Source organism: Portunus trituberculatus, chromosome 23 (assembly GCF_017591435.1).
Source record: "Portunus trituberculatus isolate SZX2019 chromosome 23, ASM1759143v1, whole genome shotgun sequence".
Lineage (NCBI taxonomy): Eukaryota > Metazoa > Arthropoda > Malacostraca > Decapoda > Portunidae > Portunus > Portunus trituberculatus.
In genome coordinates, this window is record NC_059277.1 from 15,277,710 (window position 1) to 15,290,209 (window position 12,500).

At 41.0% G+C, this 12,500-nt stretch overlaps 1 protein-coding gene and 1 long non-coding RNA gene across 2 annotated transcripts in view; both read left to right on the forward strand.

The window, feature by feature from the left end:
* The window catches only part of LOC123507951 (mothers against decapentaplegic homolog 6-like), a 157,485-nt gene that overhangs the window by 53,962 nt on the left and 91,023 nt on the right, over positions 1 to 12,500 (forward strand). The gene's annotated exons all lie outside the window — the stretch shown is intronic.
* LOC123507953 overlaps positions 1 to 12,500 on the forward strand; it is a 14,672-nt gene that overhangs the window by 1,363 nt on the left and 809 nt on the right. The gene's annotated exons all lie outside the window — the stretch shown is intronic.

The window sequence follows — 12,500 nt, forward strand, 5'->3', positions numbered from 1 at the left end:
TTAATGAACAGATAAAATTAACAGAAAAAATACTTCGTGGTTAAATATTTTTCTTTGTATTTATAGAATGTCGTGTATATTTATAGAGAGAGAGAGAGAGAGAGAGAGAGAGAGAGAGAGAGAGAGAGAGAGAGAGTTATATTTATAGAGTGTCTGTCTTGAGAGAGAGAGAGAGAGAGAGAGAGAGAGAGAGAGAGAGAGAGAGAGAGAGACTGAGACTGTGCATGTGTGTACGTGGCTGTGATCTTCCATCCCTGTCTGTGTGTGTGTGTGTGTGTGTGTGTGTGTGTGTGTGTGTGTGTGTGTGTGTGTGTGTGCGCGCAATCCCAAACATATACACTGGAGCATCATCTGTTTGTGTCTCGTTCTCCTTGCCTTGTCTTCCTCTGGCGATCTGTTTATTATTTGCGTTGGGAGTTCAAGAGTGGTGTTGATCGCGCCTTGCCTTGTATCACTGGGCCGTGTTTGGGTTCAGTCTGTTTGTTATCCTTCCCGGAGACTCATTTGCTGCGGCCGAGGAGGACAAGCGTTTGAGTCTAAGTTATTTATTCTGAGTGATTATGATTAATGGAGGATGAGATGACGAGGAGGAGGTGGTGGTGGTGGTGGTGGTGGTGGTGGTGGTAGTGGTGGTGGAGAAGTTGGAAGTGTTGATAGATGCGATAAAGCGAAGGAGAAAATAGAAACTAGAAATAGAGGGAGGAGCTGTTTTGGTTTTGTTTTGGAGAGAGAGAGAGAGAGAGAGAGAGAGAGAGAGAGAGAGAGAGAGAGAGAGAGAGAGACTACCTTACTAAATCAATAAAATAATATATACGTATAACTTACATAAAGAAATATACCGAGTAATTATTCTATTGATACTCATGCGACCAAGAATAAACAAGCAAATGGTGGTGTTTATTGGGTGACTGATTGCCGTTGATTGAAAGACACAAACACACGAGGAAATAGATAAATAAATAGACAGATAGATTGATTGATGAATGGAGGACGTGACGATATCTTTATACTGTAGCCTTCTTGTTTTTTTTTTTTTGTTGTTATTTTTTTTCGTGTTTGTGTGTGTGTCAAGATCGCAAAAGTTGTGTTATTAGAAAAATGACAAGGGTGGTGTACTTTGTAACGAGAACTTTGTGTAAACAGAATGGCAGACAGACAGACGGACGGGTAGACACTGAAACACACACACACACACACACACACACACACACACACACACACACACACACACACACACACACACACCGCGTCGTGTAGTGGTTAGCACGCTCGACTCACAATCGAGAGGGCCGGGTTCGAGTCCCGGGGCGGCGAGGCAAATGGGCAAGCCTCTTAATGTGTGGCCCCTGTTCACCTAGCAGTAAATAGGTACGGGATGTAACTCGAGGGGTTGTGGCCTCGCTTTCCCGGTGTGTGGAGTGTGTTGTGGTCTCAGTCCTACCCGAAGATCGGTCTATGAGCTCTGAGCTCGCTCCGTAATGGGGAAGACTGGCTGGGTAACCAGCAGACGACCGAGGTGAATTACACACACACACACACACACACACACACACACACACACACACACACACACACACACACACACACACACACACACACACCTATCTCATTTTTCTAAACCTCTCATTTCGTTAAACTCAAAATTGTATCCCTTATCACCATCTTAGTGGGGACAATATATATGCTGTTGCTACTGGATTTCCTGTTCTTCCTTTCTGTTCCCTTGTGTTGGCCCTCCCAGGCGGCGACAGGGCACTGCAAATTGATTCGTGTGGCGTCGTGAAGTAAAGTTTATTACAGGAAGCCAAGCAATTCGTGACTCATGGCGTTTCCGATTAGGCGCCTGAACACGAGGAAGCCTGCACTCTCTCTCTCTCTCTCTCTCTCTCTCTCTCTCTCTCTCTCTCTCTCTCTCTCTCTCTCTCTCTCTCTCTCTCTCTGCATTTATTTATATGCATATATCTTTGTGTCTATCTACCTGTCTGTCTGAGTGTTTCTCTCTCTCTCTCTCTCTCTCTCTCTCTCTCTCTCTCTCTCTCTCTCTCTCTCTCGTTGCGGCACATTGAAAGAGGTATAAAAAAAATCCCCTTTATTAGACCCAGGTGGCTCATTTAAGACCACCAGGCGCCTTCCTTCCTCACGCCCTGACTCACGTGCTGCTCCTACCTGGGTTCATTAACTTCCCGGGTGCACCTTGAGGCGGCCCTGGACACTGCCGCTATTAATACGTACCCCTACCAATGGGAAGACTCTAACTTGGTATACGGGATGAAAGATACACTGGAAACTGGTAAACTGTTTTGAAAAGTGTTAATCCTCAAGTGAAATTAAATGAGGTACACAGTTTTTGCTTTTTCATCATTCAGGTGTGTACTGAGGAAGTGTTTTCTCATTGTGTCTATCTATTTATAGCCAGTATTCTCAAACGCTCTGCTCTATTTTGAATGGCTTTTCATGGTGTTTCTCGTGCTCATATACCAGAAATCTTACCAATTTGTCTCTAGAACGCCCCATAAACCACCTTAGAACAGTGTCACGACAATGAGAGGCTGAGAATTTAGCGGTGATGCAAGCAGAAGTGATTTAGAATATGGTCGTATGCACCAGGCAGATAATCCCACACGGGGCGGCGACCCAGACAAAGCACTACACACTCGCACACATCACTCACACTCGTCTGGCCCTGGTGGAAGACACGTCCTCGTGGAGCGCTCACCTTACAACAGCTAGAATTAATGCGCAAAAGAATGAATAAATAGAATAGGAGGTGAGGATGTTTTAACCGGTGAGGAACTGCCACGTGTACCGCTAATGGTGGGTTTTAAGAAGAAGGAAGTTGGAAATGGTTGAAAAAATATGGGAGTTAATTCTGTGTTTCTCTTGAAGTTTCCTCTTACGTTTTTTTTACGTTTTTCTTGTACTTTTTATTGAGTAACCTTTCATTGGCTCTGTATGAAGAGACTTTTATTCAGAATGCAATTGGAGGATTTGTATTTCAGGTATGTGTAGTGATATATTTTTTTATGTAAGAGGAAACAACTGGCCAAAGGGAAAAAAATAAATGAATAAAGGCCCACCTAGTTGCCAGTACCCATAGAGGTCTGATAGAGTTAGCCAAAAGAAAGGGATGCATGTCTTGATACCCACCCTCTTAAATATAGACAAGTAATAGGAAGCTGGAAATACAGACACAGGTAGGGAGCTCCAGAGAGAGAGAGAGAGAGAGAGAGAGAGAGAGAGAGAGAGAGAGAGAGAGAGAGAGAGAGAGTCAGTCAAGAAGATGGAGGGACGAGTAACACAAATTTGAAAACCTTAAGCATATAATAAAGTCTATTCATAATTACTCATTTATTACTATCATTTACCGTCATATCTTCATTCTTCTTTTCTGAGTAATAATAGTGATTGTGTGAAGCTTAGTCATTGCCTGGTACTGAAAGGATTACATTCTGAAAAGACTAAGAGGAGGAGGAGGAGGAGGAGGTGAAGGTGATGGTGATGGATGAGGAGGAGAAAGAACAAGAACAAGAGAAAGAGAAGAAAGAGAACAAGGATGAGGAGATGGTGGTTGTGCTGGTGGTGGTAGTGGTGAAGTAAAATGAACAAGAACAAGAGGAAGAGGAGGAGGAGGAGGAGGAGGAGGAGGAGGAGGAGGAGGAACTGAGTGATTTTTGCTAATTTCTCTGCCTCTCTTGTTTGTTCTGGTGTATAAACTGAAAGAGAGAGAGAGAGAGAGAGAGAGAGAGAGAGAGAGAGAGAGAGAGAGAGAGAGAGAGAGAGAGAGAGAGAGAGACGTATGTTCTATTATAAATTAGCGAAGCTTAAACTTGAACTAGAGGAGAAAAAAAAATGTGCTTGGAAATTAACCAGAGAGAGAGAGAGAGAGAGAGAGAGAGAGAGAGAGAGAGAGAGAGAGAGAGAGAGAACCTACTCTCAAGAAACACACACACACACACACACACACACACACACACACACACACACACACACACACACACACACACACAAGATCAGCTAAACATAAACTAACAAAGCCAGAGAGAGAGAGAGAGAGAGAGAGAGAGAGAGAGAGAGAGAGAGAGAGAGAGAGAGAGAGAGAGAGAGAGAGAGAGTATATGTTCCATCTTAACCCTCCACTTTTAGACTTCCCGGACAAGTTGGCTAATCCTCAAAGCCGGCGAGGCGCACAGTGTAAGGGACAACTGAACTAATGACGAAGCTGTAAGGTAAATATATCGGGGAGGAGAGAGAGAGAGAGAGAGAGAGAGAGAGAGAGAGAGAGAGAGAGAGAGACAGACAGACATAAGGGAATACAAAGAAAGAACAAGGAAGAGTGAAACAGAAAGGATGAGAGTAAAACAATTGAACTAATGAGAGAGAGAGAGAGAGAGAGAGAGAGAGAGAGAGAGAGAGAGAGAGAGAGAGAGAGAGAGAGAGAGAGAGAGAGAGAGAGAAGGAAGGCACAAGGAAGAGTGAAACAGAACGGGTGAAAGTAAAACAACTGAACTAATGCGAGAGAGAGAGAGAGAGAGAGAGAGAGAGAGAGAGAGAGAGAGAGAGAGAGAGAGAAACACAAAAGAAACGTAAGGAGTGTTAAAGCGGTAAAGGGACAACAAGGAACACAAAGGAAGAACAATCTCTAAGTAAATATATCGAGGTAGGGAGGAGTCAACAGGGCAAGCGCGAGGGAACTGAAAGGTGGAGCAAACAGCAGCAGAGCGAGAAACACAAATGAAGAACAAGTAACAGCGACAGACCAGAGGGAAAGCAAACAGCAAGCGATAGAAGGAACACAAAGGAAGGGGGAAAAAGCGACACACCTTTATGAATCCCTGTTTGTTTGAAGCTTCAGTGTTTAGTCTAGAGTAAGAAAAAGTAAGGAAAGTAAAGGCGAGGAAAAGGAAACAGGGCGAAGAATTGATATAGATGATAAGATAGGATATGAGTATAGTGGTTTTTTTTTCTTTTCTTTCTCCCATCCACCTTTTTGTGAGTGTTTATTTTTTCTTTTCTTTCTCCGATGTACCTTTTTTTGAGTGATTTTTGTTTTGATAGAGGAAAAAATATGGAAAGTTTAGGGTGTAACATTTTTCTATCAGAGTATTTAACCAATTCAGTATTGGTTCATTTTTTTACCTTGAGATTTGTGTACGATTAGACCATTTTATTGACATTAGCAAGGGTCTATGGAGGTCAGAAGGTTAATGGTCAGAGTCTTCACTATTTCAATCCCACACGTAGGTTTCTGAAGCTGTATAAAATCATCAACTGGTAAACAGAATGAATATGGAAACTCATGATACTGAAGGGATTTTTTTTTTTTTTTTTTTCTTTATACCATGTGGGGTTTTTACGGTAATTTATGGGGTAAAGGGGATAATTTTTGGGGTGCCTCCTATCTCAAAGCCCACCCGCTAGGAAACCATTGCCCTGAGTGAGGAAGCCCAACTACACTCGGACTGTGGACAGGATTCGAACCCGTGCACGCATGGTTCCACTGTACCACGGCTTAAGAAAGTAAGATCTTAATAATGAACTGTTGATTTTTTATAGAGATTCGTCAAGCTTTAGAAAGTTTTTGAAAAGAGGAGGAGTATGAAAGGGATTTGAACTAAAGAAAAGAGGATTTAGGAAAGTTTTTGGTGTTTTAATACATTTCAGAAGGAAGATGACGATAGAGAAGATTAATATTATTTTTTTGTGGGGCGAAAATATGAATGCGTAAGAAAATTGATGTAGAGTTTGCAACGTTAGGAATATTTTAAAGATTTTCTACAAGGAGGAGACAGGAAAGTAAATAGGAGAGAAGGATAGCGACCAACGGATCTGCTGCTGCTTTGTGTTTGACCTAAGAAGGTGGAGGAGGAGGAAGGAAGAGGAGGAGAAGGAGGAGGAGGAGGAGAAGAAGAAGAAGAAGAAGAAGAAGAAGAAGAAGAAGAAGAAGAAGAAGAAGAGGGAGAGGAAGAAGAAGAAGAGGAGGAGGAGGAGGAGGAGGAGGAGGAGGAGGAGGAGGAGGAGAAGGAGGAGGAGGAGGAGGAGAAGAAGGCCAGCTTGTGTGATGTGTCGTGTGAATATTCAATGACAAGATTCTGTAAGGATGAAAATTGTTTGGTTTGTTTAGGTGAGTCAGAGAAACTGCGTGGATTTCCATGAACAATCTCTCTCTCTCTCTCTCTCTCTCTCTCTCTCTCTCTCTCTCGAAAATATCTGTTTTAAGCATAAAAACATGTGTTCCTTTCTCATTTTGTTTCCTTTAATCTCTCTCTCTCTCTCTCTCTCTCTCTCTCTCTCTCTCTCTCTCTCTCTCTCTCTCTCTCTCTCTCTCTCTCTCTCTCTCTCACGGTTATAAACACCGACACCGCAACCACCCCCAGATACCACCACCACCACTGCACATTTTTGGCCCCAGCGGGTGTGAGGGGCGGCGAGCAATGGTTTATTTTGTTATGCATTTTGAAGGTCGCGGGTGTACGGTGGCTGGCATAGGCGTCATCGCTGCAAGGGATCACCTAAACATAGGTTGTCGGCTGCCTCAACACTCCCTGTAACCCGACATTAGCTCCCCTCTCCTCCCCGCTGCTCCCCTCTCCCTCCCTCTCCTCTCCGCTATACCCTGTTACTTACTCCCTGTTCCTCCCCTTGTTTCTCGCCCCCGCCCCGCCCCTACACACACGTATTTTGTCCTCCCCGCCCGTTATCTTTCGTTTTTTTTGTGTATTGAGATAGTTTTGCACATTTGGGGGTTAGATAATGAAGAGGAGTTGAAGTATTTGTTGTTAATCTTCTTATGTATTACTTCGCTAGTGTATGAACTTCTCCAGCTGTTGTTGTTGTGGTTTTTGTGGAAAAATATTATACTCTCTCTGGTTTATATTTTCTGAGCTGAGGTACTCGTAATGGGTTAGAGGAATTCATGTACTGGTTCTTATGTCAGTTTTACCTCTCTGGGGCCTTCTGAGATCCTCCAGTTTTTTGTTTTTTTACGAGTATTGGACGAAATGTAATGGTCTAGTTTACTTTGCATTGTCTGAGGTGAAATGATGTTAGTATATTGGTTCTTGAAGTCCATTTGTCTGGGAACGTAATTTTTGCACATTCTGTTAAAAAAAGAAAAGAAATGAAAATAGTACTAGGTTTATGTGGGACAAGTAGAAGAATCAGAGAGAGAGAAAAAAAGACAAGGGAGGAGGGGGAGAGGGCAGAGGAGTTATAAATAAGAAAGGATGGCCGTGCGTTCGTTTTCTTTGTGCTACTGACAATTTCGCCTCACCCCACACCGATCTCTCCGTGCCTGTGATGTCGCCCCGTGCTCCTCATCCATCACCCGCGTCAGTCTTCTGCCTTGAAGCGCCGAAACATCCCATTCCGTTCATCAGACCCCTTTGCACTGCCTTGAATACGCTGACTGTCAGGTGATGCTGTGTTTGAAAGGAACTATCGACTTAGTTTGTATGTTTTAGCTGGTTAGGTTAGGTTAGGCCAGGTTAGGTAAGGTTAGGTCAGTGCTATGACGCGTTTTCATATTTATTCTACTTAGTGATTTTATACAGCTTCAGAAACTTGTGTGGGTATTGAAATAGTGAAGATTCTGGCTATTAATCGTCTGACCTCCATAGACCTTCCTAATGTACATAGAATAGTTTAATTATACTCAAACTCATGGTAAAATACGCCCCAGTACTGAAATGGTTAAATACCCTCGTCACATGCACTCTTGTATTTGGAATTAAGTTTTCTCTAAGGGTTAAAATTTAATGGTTAAGATAATGGTTTCAATGGTTATGCTCACAATTCTGCAGTGTTCGTATATATATATATATATATATATATATATATATATATATATATATATATATATATATATATATATATATATATATATATATATATATATATATATATATATATATATATATATATATATATATATATATATATATAAGATATAGAATGCAATACAAAAGTGTTATTAGATGCTACGTGTTTATAGAAATGCGGTGATATAGCTTCAGTAACGAGATTGAAATTATTTTGCGACCATGTGTTTTGTAAGGTATGTTTGACAGTGAAAAGAACACCACTCGAATCGAAGGTTGAATCCGTTTCTACACTTTTGAAAAGAAGCTGTCACTTGGCTTGTAACACTCGAGTTGTGGAACTAAAACTACACCGGGCCGGCACATTTGGGTCTCGCTGTGTTTGCTTATTGCTTAGTGTGGAAAAATTAAGTCCTTCGATACTGAGACACATTTTTACCTTGATTTTATTTGCATTAGGAATGTTCTATGGAGGTCAGAAGATTAATGGCCAGAGTCTTCACTGTTTTAATACATAAGTTTCTGAAGCTGTATAAAATCGCTTAATATTAACCAGAATGAATAAGGAAAACGTATAATGGTACTGAGAGGTTAAGAATGAAAAAAAAAAAGCTACACGAGGACAAATTTGTATTAAGTGGTAAACGTTTAAAAAAAGCGACCATCTGACATATATTTTTGCCTTAAAGAATTAAAACAATACACTGAGACTGCATATTTGGGTCTCGCTTTAGTTTGCTCAGTATTCGCTCAGAAAAAGTTAAGATATGAATTCACAGTGATAAAAATCGCCATGTGCTTGAAAAAGAACGGACCACTTGGCTTGCAAATCGTCGGTAGTAGGAATAAACCTGTACTTATTTTGCTTATTTGGGTTTCATTATGTTTGTGCAGCAGTCAGAGTAGAAAAGTGAAGATTTGAAACGAGAATGTCATTAAATGTTTCGTGCTTGCAAAATAACCTCCGTGTGTTTCTTTAGGAGTTATATTAGAGGTGTATTTAGTTTTGTATTGGGCTTAAGTATGTTCTTTTTGGAATTGTTGAAGTGAAAGGGTATATATGCAAACATTTATGAAAGAAACTGTAGTATTAGATCCTCCGTATAAGTTAAAGAATAAGTTTGTATATCTTTATTTGTACTCATAGGTTGAATATTCACCGGTCCCATAGTTGTTCAAGCAGAAAAAAATAATTATGATACCTGAACATTTATGGAAGGAAAGTACAGTGTTAGATTCCCCATGTATAAGAAAAAACAAGCTTGTATTTCCTTGGTCATTACTGTGAGATCGTATTATGGTGCCGTCTTGCTCCTTAGCGGCTGGAGAGGAAAGGTAAAGTATGACACGCGAACAGTTATGGAAGGAAATTGGTCTTAGATAACCCGTACTTACCTGTAGCTTTCAAATTAAGTAGTCGTGTTGGTTGCACATTTCGTCTTACTTACATTTTACTGGTCAGGGTGGGAGGACTTGGAGTAAACGTGAACAGTTATCGTAGGAAATTAGTCTAGATACCTTGTTAGTTTCTCTCGCAATTATGTTACCGATTCGTGTACTTTAAGCAGTATGTCTTTTGTCTTTATTTTGGTTAAGTATTAAGGCACTTGTTCTTAACTATTCTGTTCTCTTTCTCTCATATCAAGACTATTTTCGAATGCCATAGTGATGATAAGTTTGGTTTTCCTGGATGTTTTCTCGTTGACGGTGCTGAATTAGTTAGACTACTACTAGTTTCATGAAAAGATCTTCTAAAACACCAGTAACTTCCGATACACCCTGTTTTACTGTCACCAAAGCGATAAGAAACACCCTTGAAAACACCAGTAACTTCCACTCCACCTTAATAAACTTACACTTAAAAACATGAAAACACCCTTGTAAACACCAATAACTTCCACTACACTTTACTAAATTATCACTAAAAGATATGAAAACACCTTTGAAGAAAAAAGAAAACATCAGTAACTTCCGCTGCACTTTACTAAACTATCACTAAAAGATATGAACGCATCCTTGAAAACACCAGTAACATCCACCACACCTTAATAAACTTTCACAAAAAAATACAAAAAAAACATCCTTGAAACCATCAGTAACTTCCACTACACTTTACTGAACAATCACTAAAATAAATGAAAACACCTTGAAGAAATACACCAATAACTTTCAATACATCCTGTTAAATTATCACTTGGAATAATGAAAGCACTCTTGAACGCACCATTAACGTTCACTAGAGCCTGCTAAAGATACTGAACAAAAGAAGAAGGAATGTTTAAGAATGACCTCCACAGTTAAGAATACTTGACAAAACAGGAAGAAATGTTTAAGAATGACTTCCACAGTTAAAGATATTGCACAAAAGAGAAAGAAACGTTTAAGAATGACCTCCACTAGAGCCTGTTAAGAATACTGAACAAAAGAGGAGGAAAGGTTAACCTCTTCAATACTGGAATACAATTGTACCTTGAGATTAGAACATTTTATTGACATTGGGAAGAGTCAATGGAGGTCAGAAGATTAACATCCAGTCTTCACTATCTTACTCCCCCACATAAGTTTCTGAAGCTGTATAAAATCACCAGATAGTAAGCAGAGTGAATATGAAAACGCGTCATGGTACTGAAGGAGTCAAAGAACACTCCTCCCGTAGGTAAGACACGGTTATGGAGGCAAAGCGTAAGGTTGTGGTATGTAGGTCAGATGAATATGACTCGTGGGGGAGGCAGAGACATTAGGTACGTACTTGTGGTCTGCCTCGTGTCGTGTATTGAATAGTGTACGTGTGTGTGTATGTGGTATTCATGCTAAGCCGCCGCCTCATAAACATTTCACTGCTTACACAAATTTGATCTTTATGACATCTCTTTTTCCAGGCATTCTCCTTGTACTACAGGTTATAGATACAGCATTATACTCTCACCTTCTCTCTTTTCTCTGAACATTGACAAAGGAGAAACGACACATTGAGAAAGTTAACGCAAAATTGTTTCCTCTTCTGGGAGAAATAGGAAATAAACACTTTTAGGCCACTTCGGATGACTGCCGTGGGAAAAAATTGGTTTTAGTGAGAGAGAGAGAGAGAGAGAGAGAGAGAGAGAGAGAGAGAGAGAGAGAGAGAGAGAGAGGCGGATGAGGAGGAGGAGCGGAAGGGCAAGGCAAGGAAGAGGAAATAGGAAACATGCACATTTTTACACCAATTCAAGTAACTGTCTGAAAAAAAAGAGGTTTGACTGGGGGAAAGAGGAAGAGGAGAGAGACAACGAAGAAATAGGACAGAAACCATTTAGTGTCAATCATACAAAAAAAAAAAAAGTTAAAAACACAACTTTGAGTTTAGATAAAAAAGACAAATTTGACAGGAGTAAAAAGGGAAGAGGAAGAGGAAGAGGAGGAGTGTGCGGGAAACTTTGAAATGTTGCTTGTCACCTTGCTCGTGGCTAGACGGGGGCGGGGCGGGGCGGGGAGTGGCGGGGAGTGGCGGGGCGGGGCTGACATCACAAGACGGAAGATCAATAGCCCTACCACACTTCATTTATTCTCAGGCCGTTGCTGGTGTTGCTTCAGGCTCTTCTATCTAGCATATGCGCCTCTGCTTGTCTCCCTCCCTGCACACACACAGACACACAGACAGGCCGCCCTTTGCAGTAATCTGAGAGGGAGAATCAATGCATTTCCTTCTATTTACTCAGTATCTAAAGGAATGTTGTGTTAGTTGCTTCCTGTTGCTGATCAAACGAGAGACTAAAGTAATAAAAATCGTTCATTGTTTTCGCTTCTTTTCTCTCCCTCTCTCTCTCTTTCTGTGTCCATTTCCTACTGTTTCTTTTATTTATTCGACTTCTAAAGCAGAGGAATGCAGTGGTAGTTAGTGTGTGTTGCTGATCAAACGAGAAACTATAGAAAAAAAAGTGATACGGTGCTGCCTCGTCTCTCTATCTTTCTCTCTCTTTGTCTATTTATTTATTTATTTTTTTTCATATTTATTGACTCGATTTCTAAAGCAGAGGAATGTAGTTGCAGTTGCTTTGTTGCTGATCTAACGAGAACTATAGTAATAAAAATCATGCAGTATACTCTCTCTCTCTCTCTCTCTCTCTCTCTCTCTCTCTCTCTCTCTCTCTCTCTCTCTCTCTCTCTCTCTCTCTCTCTCTCTCTCTCTCTCTCTGTCCATCTGTGGCCTCACCCGACAGGTTAATTGACTGCACGGAGACAGGTGAGGAGAAGGGAACAGGCAGTAAAGGAAGTAATATTACAGTAAACACATATTGCTTTGTCCTCCTTACTGACAACAAACCAGAAACTATACCAGTAAAAAATTAACTCGCATGTACTTTCGTGCATGTACTTACCCCCTTTGTGTTTAGTATTCGCGGGTTAGTGGCACGAAAGCAGGTGTTAGTGGGGGGAGAGATGGGGTAGAGAGCACCTGGGCGTGTTCTAGTGGGCGTGGTGAACTGGGTGTTGCATTAATGTTAGTGGTGATGAATTTATATCTTCAAGGGGGAAGTGGCAACTGCATGACACCACAGTCGCCTTGCTTTGATGGTGGTAGTGGTGGTGGTGGTGGTACTGGTGAATGAATGTATGTGTTTTATGTGGATAGCTTTCTCGTTTGTGGATGGCTATGTGGATTGTCTTTAGGGATTTTGTATGTGGAATATGGATGGTTTACTTATA